We start from the raw sequence: 11,609 nt of genomic DNA, 5'->3' as shown, positions 1-11,609 counted from the left end.
GATATTTCAAAATGAAAAACGAATGGACGCAAAAATACACGGACCTGTGTATCTCGGTTTTGTAATTGTTTATATTTGTATCAAATGGTAGAACAAATAAACAATTTTTGGAGAAGAATTGTCTTTATACCGTTTTGTATTACTTGTTGAGATAAGAAAGGGTTTCCTCCCCATTCTGATGCTTTAAAACAAACATAGTTGCCAATACAAAAACACTTGTCGAAAAGATGATAATTTTCAACAAATTGTCATTCAATCGTCGTAAATAATATAAGAAAGGATCGCAAATTTTTCTCTGTGGCATTTCTTGGGCTTATAGTAATAGTTTGAATAAAAGTTTGAATATTACAAATGTATTAAAGCACATGAGATTAATCAAGGTGATAATAGTTAACCGATGTTCAAATATCTTAAATCGATTAAGTAGAAACAAATCAAGGTAGCAAATAAACACTGAGGGAACCGCATGAAGTCATGAAGTAGCGAAACTTAAATATATTAGACTGCATAATTATAAATATATGAAATATTATACAGCGAATGCACAATCAATAAAAAGACGATCTTTTTATATGATTGTTGTTGTAACCAGGTAACAGGTACACAAACTATTTAAGCGCCGAGTTTCATAATCCCCAAAACGAAATGAAGTTTAAACTTCTGATGCGTCTACTATTCTGTAAGTTCAATTAAATATTCGAATATTGTCATATTAGACATAATTGGGAGGTACTAGAAATCAGTATAATTTTATTGAAATGATCAAAAGAAAAAAAATAGGTTGTGGTGAATATAATGAATAGTAATATACAGTAATATATTTGGTTTAAGACCCTTTATTTCAGGTAAAGATCAATGTAACATCATTTTCAAATGATGTGTGAGATATTATATTGTTGGAGTGTAACTATCATGTTGTTGGTCTTTTTCTTTTATGGCCATTGCGTTGTCAGTTTGTTTTTGACTTGTGAGTTTGAATGTTCCTTTGGTATTTTTCGCCTCCCTTTTACAACCACTGGGTCGATGTCTCTGCTGGTGTACATTTTGTCTCCGAGCACATCATCCGCCCAGTTGCATGATATGCATGACGAAGATCAAACAGAATACTGGCTCGGACGTCGCCCAGTATAAAAAGGTCCGAAACAGACGTCACCATGGACACGGTGTCGTCTGATATGACCGGTGTCCCCATATCACGAGATATGAAAAATATCCCTAATATGACACATTCAGATCATCATACTGATGACAACAGTAATAATATACCTACGCAGCCGTGTTCAGTTCTTCTACAAGACATTTTGGATTTTAATGACTATGAACAGCATTGTCTCATTTCGAAATGTAAAACCAAAAACTGCAAAACTTGTAAAATCTCAATAACAGATGTTCAATTCACTAGCAATTTAACGAAAAAGTCTTATTTTGCAATAAGTTACGATGATCTGATTTGTAAGTCAACAGATGTCGTCTACGGATTAGAGTGTAACCGTTGCGGATTGGTATATGTCGGTGAAACGAAAGGAAGGCTAAAGAAACGTATGTGCGGCCATAGATCAGACAAGCGACATTGTTTACCAGCATTTCAACCAGCCTGATCATTTAATCCTTTCTATGTAAGTTTGCATCATCGAAAAAATATACCACAGGACTAACACACGCCTCTCCGTAGACAAAAAGAAGACCACTGAATTCGACAATTGGGAACTGGGACGCCATATGGTTGCAATGACAAAATTGGTGGTATAGGTATTCTATTCAGTCCTTCCTGTAGCTCGGTGAATGTGATTAACATTTCAACTCTACTCCTCGACGTAGACGCAGTCATGGTCATCGTCATCATACATCACTTACTCACCATGATGTCCCTATTAATGACCTGCTGCCATTTATACAAAAGCTGTAAGGTATTCATCACATTCGCACGAAGCTTTATTCATTACCCTTTCAAAACTTCATTCTCTGTACAAATTATATTTGGAAACCACTGTTACAAACCCCAATTCAAACCAATACAAACTTACAGCTATCATCTCGAATATGGCAAGTCACAGACTTTTCAAACTAGTTCGCATTGGAAAATATGAAAAGGAGAAAAGATTACTTCTAAGACTTTCCTTTGCCAACAAAGGTCTCGATGCCATCAACTTGGGCAATATCCTTCATCATAAATCAGTTCACTCGAAAATACCTCCCTATTTTAAAGATCAATCTGTACCTATCATTTGTTATACCTATACCAAACCAATTGCAACTAAAATTTTCAGTGGTAACGTTTTTCTAAAATTTTGGTCAGAGTCAAGGCTCAATTTTCAGGGAAAACGTAGAGTCTCTATAAGTTTCTATATGTAGAACTAGTTTGATATGTATGTTGCCATATGTGATTGTATACGTATACGTATAGGGTGCACATTTTTATTTAGCTGTCAAATGACAGTGACCTTGACGCATTTAAATTTCAAAAATTGGAATTTTTATACAAGATTCAAAGCAAGAGATGTCTTTTTTTTTTAAATATATTAGCATTCATAAGTTGCCCACCAAAAAAGCTGTTGATAGAAGGTGTTCGTCATTTTCTGGGTAAATATATAATTTCTTTTGGTGAGTTTGGAAGCACAGACAATTTTTCTTTTGCTCAAAAATTTGTGATATATTAAAAAAGAATGGATTGAATTAGCAGTTCTGAGTATATACATTTGCTTAATAGAAACGAGAAGTACTGCACACGGTGAAAAATGGGATGGGGATGTGTCAAAATTATGAAAACAAAATGCCAATAAGGAACAGATGAATCACTCCATCCTACCATTTTTATTACCTATTGAGCAGAAATTGGCTATAAAATTAAATGAAGGTAAAGAATATCTACAGGAAAAGCATCGATGTATCTTACAAACACTTACAGACAACATAGAGAAATGATCGAAGCTAGAAATAGCTAGTACGTTTCATTGTCTACTGTTTGAATAAAAGGCCACCGACAAGGTCTAGGTCAGAGACCACATTGCAGGTCTTTTGTCAGAGAAAGCGATACATAGAGAATACAATAAGACGGTGGCTGCAGCAAAGGCGTAAACTATTTGTATAGCTTTATAATTAGTTTATTAATAGAGTACATGGATGCTTCATACATTTGATATAGATGCGTTATGTTACGAAATTTCCGTCTGTCATATGATCAATGTCCTTGACCTCATTTTCATAGCTCGGCAAATGCTAAAAAACTGTTTAGTTGTTTTCGTCATGTGAATGTCTCCCTCATCATGAGTTATAGGATAACTTTATTTGGTTACTAGTATATGGCATCCCTGCAAGGTCTACATGTCCGTCAAACAGCGTCAGACAGGGGTCACCACCTGACCTCGACCTAATTTCATGTAACAGTGAACAATGATTTGTTTTGTGGTCAAGTCCGTATATCAGATACTGTAAGCAGTGGATCAAATATAGTTAGTGTATGAAATTACAGTGTACATGTCTTTGTGGCAGAGTTCTTCTGACCTTGTTTTTTTCTTTTGTTACAAATTTTTAATCCTGGTATCTATGATACTATGAGTTTATTCATAAATAATGCATCCCGAATTTGCAGCAGTTCCTGTATCAGTGCATTTAAATTATCAGTTACTTTTCATTCATTTGGTATCTTGACATACATATAGAAATTGACAATGATGGTCGGTTGGAAACAAAACTTTACGACAAAAAAGATGTCAGCTTCCTAATTGTGAACTTTCCATTTCTATGTAGCAACATTCCAGCAGCGCCTGCATACAGAGCATATATCTCCCTGTTGATACGATATTCCAGGGCTTGTATTTCCTATTATGATTTCCTTGATAAAGGGTTGCTGCTCACAAGAAAGCTATTAAACCAGGAGTTCCAAGTGGTGAAATTGAAACCGTCAATTCGTAAATTTTACAGACGCCATCACAAGCTGGTTAACCGTTATGGAATATCTGTTTCACAGATGACAACGGATATGTTCCAATTGTCGTAACTATAATCCCGTCCCCTTTTCCCCGAATGTGACCTACCGAATTAGACTTATCACCGGGTTTGTACTAACATGAGCAGGATATTATTCCCCTATGGATACAGTTGGTCCAAATTTTATTATCTTCATGTTGTACCAAAGTCTGTACCTTTATATTTGTAAGCAACAGGTTCAACGTATTTACTAAAATATTGTTACTGTATATTCGCAACTTCGGTTGGGGAAGTGATACTTTGAACCCTTATCAGCTTCCTATTTTTATATAACCATGATAACAGTAGAAATGTCCCCATTTCTGTAATGCGTGATATGCTTAGATTTACACATATATTAAGTTCAAATATCAAAGCATACATAAGCATTACTAAGATATTTTGATAACATTTTTTAAACATAAATATCAAAAATAGTGGAGATCAATACTATAGCTGTTATTATATTTTCTCTGAAATTCCGATGTCCATCTTAAGAAGTGAACTACATCATAATTCAATGGGTGTGGAGATGAAATAGTACAAGTTTGACAACAGATAGTAAAGCGTAGAAAAATTGTATTATAAAAGTTAACAAAAATTCAGAACTCCGAGGAAAATTCAAAATGAAGAAGTCCATAAAAACTGACTAAATCAAACGATATCAATCAACGGAACAAATTAAAAGCAACTACCATATTCTATTATTTTATTATAGTAATATAAAATGACGAAGAAGATAAATATCGAAAAAAACCAAGAAATAACAGTCTTAGGAAATTTTGACTAAGGAAGCTTAGTTGAAGCTCAATTGTAAGAACTCGAAATTGAATATTTGTTCTACAGATAGTTGTAAAAATATAATAAGTATATGTATTCATTGATATAGGAAGATGTGGTATGAGTGCCAATGAGACAACTTTCCATCCAAGTTACAATTTATAAAAGTAAACCATTATAGGTCAAGGTACGGCCTTCAACACGGACCATTGGCTCACACCGAACAGCAAGCTAGAAAGGGCCCCAAAAATTACTAGTGTAAAACCATTCAAACGGAAAAACCAACGGTCTAATCTATATAAAAACGAGAAACGAGAAACACGTATGAACTACATAAACAGACGACAACTACTGTATTCTGACTTAGGACAGGTTTAAACATTTGCAGCGGGATTAAACGTTTTAATGGTACCAAACCTTCTCCCTTTTCTGAAACAATAGTATAACATCACAACATAGAAAAACACACTATAACATATCAATTGGAAGGCTTAACTCCATCAAAAAACGTAAATTAACACACAATGAACGAATAAATTTGACCTGTGACACCTGAATGCAAATACACAGTTAATAAAAAACTACAAGGGATAAATAATTAATGTCAAAAGTAAATAAACAGGTTTAAACAAAGTTAAAATATGATATCATTGTGAAATGTCAAACATTTTTTAGAAAATCATCACTTTTGAAGAAACCTGCGTCATATTATACACAGGTTAATGAAAATAATTTTGTTGTTAAGTATACTTCTTCTTCTGTGTGTATAAAATCTTGCGTTTAGGAATATTAAGAAATTTCTTTAATATCAATAAAACTAATCTAACACTTGGTACATATGGTGTGAATATCAACAATAAAACTATACAATAAGTGCTAGATAAAACTTCCTGTACAGGTCCAAGAACAGCATCTAAGGAAAAATGAAATAATTTTTATGTTCATAGTACGAAGAAGTGAAAATTTGTAGTAATACCAAATAATCAAAGCTGGTATATAGACAAGATCCATGTTAACATTAAATAACAAAAAAGCATTACAAATAGTATCAACAGGTCAAATTAAAAAGAAAGTACGATTTGAGAGTACTCGCAGTTACTGACAGCTAGTTAAAAGCCAAAACAATTAATAATAAAAAATCATGCATCAGTATTTATGTATCTTATAAGCATATTCACGTCCTTGTATATCATGTTCATTATGCTTCACACACATAGGTTATATCAGGGGAAACACCATTATATTGTTTAATCATTAAAGATCAATGGCCAAAGACTTTTTTGTAGTGTGTTAAGTAGGTAGTTTTCGACTAAAAATTTAGCAATTGCAGTTTTAAGGATCATAATCATGTGCATAAATTGCGGAAACAAATAATTAACAATAACAATATACAATTAACATGACAATAGAATTGTTCATGCTGCATCTTAAATTTCCCAATATGAATCAGTAAATTTTCTGAAAATCATTCCTTATAAAATCCTGACTTTTCGATTAAATGTCTATCGTTACACCAAATTCAATTTCGACGTGAGTATATACATTATATTAAGTTATTTAAATAATTTAATTTCCTTTGGATACTCCAAGATATCAAGCTTAGATCTGTGCAATCAATTTAACAGTTAATGACTCATAACTATGAATATTAATTTTACAAAGATCATCCATTACTACTGAGTGCTGGTAGACTCCTGCTATGATTGATAGCATATAAGGCATCATTCTCGATTTATAATAACCTAATATATGAATAAACAAATTCGATATTAAAAAGAGCTAAACAACTTATTTTGACACCACCTTATGATAATGTTCCTGTACCATGTATGGAACCTTATGTTTTGACTTTATTTGGTTTTTTTTGTAATCAATAATTGTATTGTCGTACGATTTTGTTAGAGGTAGAGCGTAAAACATGGTGTTTGTAACTTTGTGTTGATGGCGGATTTAGATCGATATTTATCAAAAATGTTCGCTATGTTTTTAGACTCGAGTCGAGTTAGTACTTGACATATTGCTTAGAACCTTGCATCTATGATGAGTTTATTTAGTGACCTGTTTATATGTTTAGACCGTATGGTGCCCTCTGACCTCTTTTGTTAAGTAAGGTAAGACCAGTTGGTACAGAAAAAAATATTACATAAACCGAAACTTTCTTAGCATTAACATATATGAACAATTTGAAAAAAATATGATAAAAAGAAAACGGTTTATGTACATGAGAAAAAATACACATGTACCAATAAATAAAAAATAGAAATGAAACAACGCTTTCATTATTGTTGTTCATGATGTTGGTTGTTGGTAATAGCTCAATTTATTAAGAGTTAAAATAATTACATTTCAGGATTCCAGTTTGACTAGAAATGAATATAGTGTATACATGTATGTTCTGCATTCTTTTCAGTAAGTTCGTTAAGAATCGTAAAATAAGTCATTTCTACAATTGTCGCGAACTTAAAGGCATTTATATAATCATATTAAGGATAGGATCTTCGTTCCTAAATACCCGAATACGGTTAAAACAGCAAACTGTTTACTAATGAGTACGATTGGTCATCAAATATCAAAAACAATCTTGGCGTATTTCGTGTATTAAATAATTGGATGAAAGCATAACTACAGTGAACAAAGGTGGATAGTTGTCTCTTATGGAATCTTTCCACACCTACATATTTATTATATAAAATCAAATACACTATTATACGATGCACGCACTCATGTTATTACGAATGCCTATGTTGTAAATTTGACATCATTTACACTATGCATGTGAGCGTTTGATTGGAATAATTACGTGTGCAAAGACCTGTTGCAGTTTTCTGTTACAGACAAATGTTTTCCTTACAGCGAAACTTTGTATGTGTTATGTTTAATCGAAGGACTGTATTACCTGTTCTAAAAAGTGTATACAAAAAAGTAAAATAACAAAAATACCGAACTCCAAGGAAAATTCAAATCGGAAAGTCCCTTATCAAATGGCAAAATAAAAAGCTCAAACACATCAAACGAATGGAAAACAACTGTCATATTCCCGACTAGGTACAGGGTTTTCTTTATGTAGAAAACGGTGGATTAAACCTGGTTTTATAGGTAGCTAAACCTCTCACTTGTATGAAAGAGGGTGAAAAAGAGAGAATTATTTGCAACCAAGTCAAGTAATGTAATTAATGTGCACACAGGAAATATCCACAGTTGCTTCAAAATTGGAGAACGAATAGTAACAAAATTAGCGGTACCAATTTCAGTGCACAAGGTTCGTATTTCAACGATTAATATCTCTTCATCATGTTTAGTGTTGCCTAAGACCAGCATATTTGGAGAGCCTAAAACCAAAAAGTAAACACAAATCTGAACAGATAATCAGAGCTATGCTTGAGGGAGATACATTTCTTAATTAAACAAACTTAGAATATCTTTACATCAACAGATATATATATTTCAGGCTTAAGGAATTGCGAAAAGCTCTTTTTGAAGAAATATACCAGAGTCGAAATTGCATGCCCATTTATAGCAAAAGAAAACGAATCTTTGATGTGGTATTTTGATCAATCGACACTCATTTCTATAGGAAAGGAAGTCAATCCTAAGTTTATGTCCAAATATAGTGTAATTAATTCTAGGAATCTTCAAATTTTAAATTTTACTGACGTGGATGAAGGGCGATACACGTGTCACGGATATATTGGTAAAGAAATTCGTCGAGATACAGTCATTGTGACCGCGTGCAGTGAGTAATTTAGTACTATTTTCTTAAAGCAAAAACAACAAACAAATTTATATAGCAAATGAACAAGTATTATTAGTCTTGCATTTTAAAGTAATGCCGTTAACAAAGCGAACACGTTTGAGATTTGTCTTTTTAATCAATATGTATAGTTACTCATGTCTATAGACGGGGTCTAAAGTTATATTGTTTTCGATGTTGTAAATATGAAAATAACAGGCTCTGATATGATTGCAAACGAGACAACTTTCTACAAGCGACAAAAGGACGTAGGTGTTGGCAACTCTGTATCTTGTATTTCTTGGGATTAATATTACTTACCATTTAGCATTTCAAAACAGTAATCTTTCTTTTATTATTTCCTTTTTCTATGTTTGGATTGGTCTTGCTTGTGCATGTGTTATTATACTAAAGCTACTTAAAAGTAAAGTGACACATTTTACAGTAGGTACTTTGGACATTCTTTGATACGTCATTAAAACATTGTTTTCATTGTTAAAGTCCTCCAATTTTCATTGTGTTTTGAAATATTGATATAACCGAAGTAAGTGGTTATAAATGTTTTCTTTTTATTGTTTTCAATTACCCTTTTGTGCTTGCATTCATAGTCATGTAGAGATGGTTAATTTGTCACAAAAATATATTCAGAAATATATCAGAATGATATTTAATCTGTTCATTTGTTAACATATTGAGCTGACTCTTTGCAATTTAGAGCTTGACAAATGTTTCAGGCGCTTGTTCATTGTGGGAAACCGTATGTTGAAACAACAGCAAACATGTTGACATAACCAACTGAAGAACATGTGGATCTAGAGAATCAACTTTATATTTTTGTATGCCGTTTTTTCAAGGATCAATGAATAAGTAAAATCGAATCCGTACATAAGTCATTCGTACGGTTTTACATGGCAATGTAGAAGCATTTTATTTTAATCTTTCAGAACACCATCATACATTCCATTTGTCTTAGCTACTATCTTGCATTCTATAAATGATTTATTGTCAAACATGACATATCACTGGATGTTTACGTGTCATTAGCAATTGGTGTCACTAGTAGAGTAGGAGCTGCTTATCCTTTATTAGTACACGACTTCCCCTCCTTTTTCAAGGGATGATTTTATCGCCTAACTAATATTGTCTGTTTCTGTATGTTTCATCGTTTCCTCTCGTTATCATATAAATATGAGAGTTTATTCTTATTTGATGACTGTCGTTTTTACCTAATGTGTGCTGGTTGCTCATGTTGCGTGCTGGTATTGTGTGATTTTATTAAAATTCTGTTAAAATAGAGGACAACGTCTAAACTGGAATAAAAAAATCAATAAACCAATTTCTATACTTGTGAAAAAAAATCTTTCATTCTGTTTTTTCCGTCTTTCGCGCATGCGGAGTAACCCTGAGGGGGGGGGGGGGGGGTCAACTTTATCAACTCTTTCCTTAAAATTCGAACTCGTATTCGAATTCTAATAACTCGTGCCATAACAAAGTCGTACTTTTACCAACAGGTACCATATTCTTTAGAGTATTATAGGCACAGTGACGATCTTCCAACAAATTTGTATATCCGATTACCAAAATTGTCAAGGCGAAAATATGGATTTCATTATCTTTTTAAAGGTAACCTGTCTCATTTATATACAACGTGTATCATATAACATAAGTAGAATACAATTGTCAGTGTGTATGTTAATGAAAAAATGTAAACCAATAGTTTGTACATTCACTTATGTTTATATAAAATATTATTGCCGCTTCGATATTTATCTAAGTTCTTATTTGTTTATATCTTTTTTTCACAATTTGAATAACAATAGTACATGCTCTTCTTCAGACGTACCAAATGAAATAAGCAGCCTTTCCTCTGTATTGGAAGGACATAGCAGTGAAGGGATAATACATATCAAAACAAATGTCTTATGTTCTCACGATACTGTCGTAGAGAGTGGCATAAAATATTACGACAATATTGGCAAATCTTTACTTCGTGCAACTTTGAAATTGCACATATCACCTCAATGCAATTTGGATAATGATAGGGGAAAAGACAAAAAAGCAACGATTTGGAACTATACGTGCTTTACATTGAACGAAGACCAGTGTGTGACGTCCAACGAAAAATTTCTGGTAAATGTAGAATGTAAGTTAAATATCATATACGTTAAAATAATTGTATTCTTATAAAATATAATTACCAGTCACTGCGTGTATATTTTCAAAAAATGAAAACAACAAGTTATAAATTTTATGCGTCCAGTTTTTTACAGTGTTGTTTTGACCTATTACAAGGTGTAAACAACTGGTTTTTTTTCTAAAGGACAGAACTATGTTCAATTTCCGAAGCATGGCTATCGTTCCTGATTTTTATGGGAATTAAAAAAGAGGCAAATATTGGGTTTGTTTAAAAAAAAAGAGGCTGCAACACCTCTCCAAATTAAAAAAAATAATTTGTTAATGTTACTTCTAAATTATGCTCATGTTTTTCTAGCTAGTGTTTAACACGATAATGTTATTTGATAATAGAAAGATGGATTGATTATTTAGTGCTTGCTTAACGTCCAGTGGCATATAATAGACAGAATAATACAGTAAATTCATCAGAAAGAATAACAAACGCTTTAGTGCTCTTTTCGTATTATTACCATTATCTTTTTATTGTAGAATGTTTTAGCAACGAACAAAGTTAAAAATTCCACAGTTTTAATGATGATTAGTTTCATTAATTTAAGGGATATCAAGGGAAAAGAGAGCATTTACAAAGAAAAGTACAGGACAGTCACAGAAACAAGTGGACGTCTACACCGGTGATTGTGCTTCATTAAACATGAAGACCAACTCAAACTGCGATGACACCATTAAGATATACCTTACAAATGACATGTATAAAGTCCTCTACTTGAAAAACCTTAACAAGACAACCACTGAAACGTTCCTATGCCATATTTACAAAGATGATAATCCGGATGAAATCATAACGGCATCAGAGTTAGAACATGCAGGCTAGTGCCTTTATCTGCAAACAATATTCATTCTCTCATTTGACATTTTATATAATTGAAAAGACAAAAAGATGTATTTATAAGAAAATAAACCTTATTCTGTTTTATTATTCTATCACAAATAGTTTTCA

This window comes from Mytilus californianus, unplaced genomic scaffold (genome assembly GCF_021869535.1).
Source record: "Mytilus californianus isolate M0D057914Y unplaced genomic scaffold, xbMytCali1.0.p SCAF_8, whole genome shotgun sequence".
NCBI lineage: Eukaryota > Metazoa > Mollusca > Bivalvia > Mytilida > Mytilidae > Mytilus > Mytilus californianus.
The sequence above is the reverse complement of the archived record's forward strand: the minus strand, read 5'-3'. Positions refer to the sequence as shown.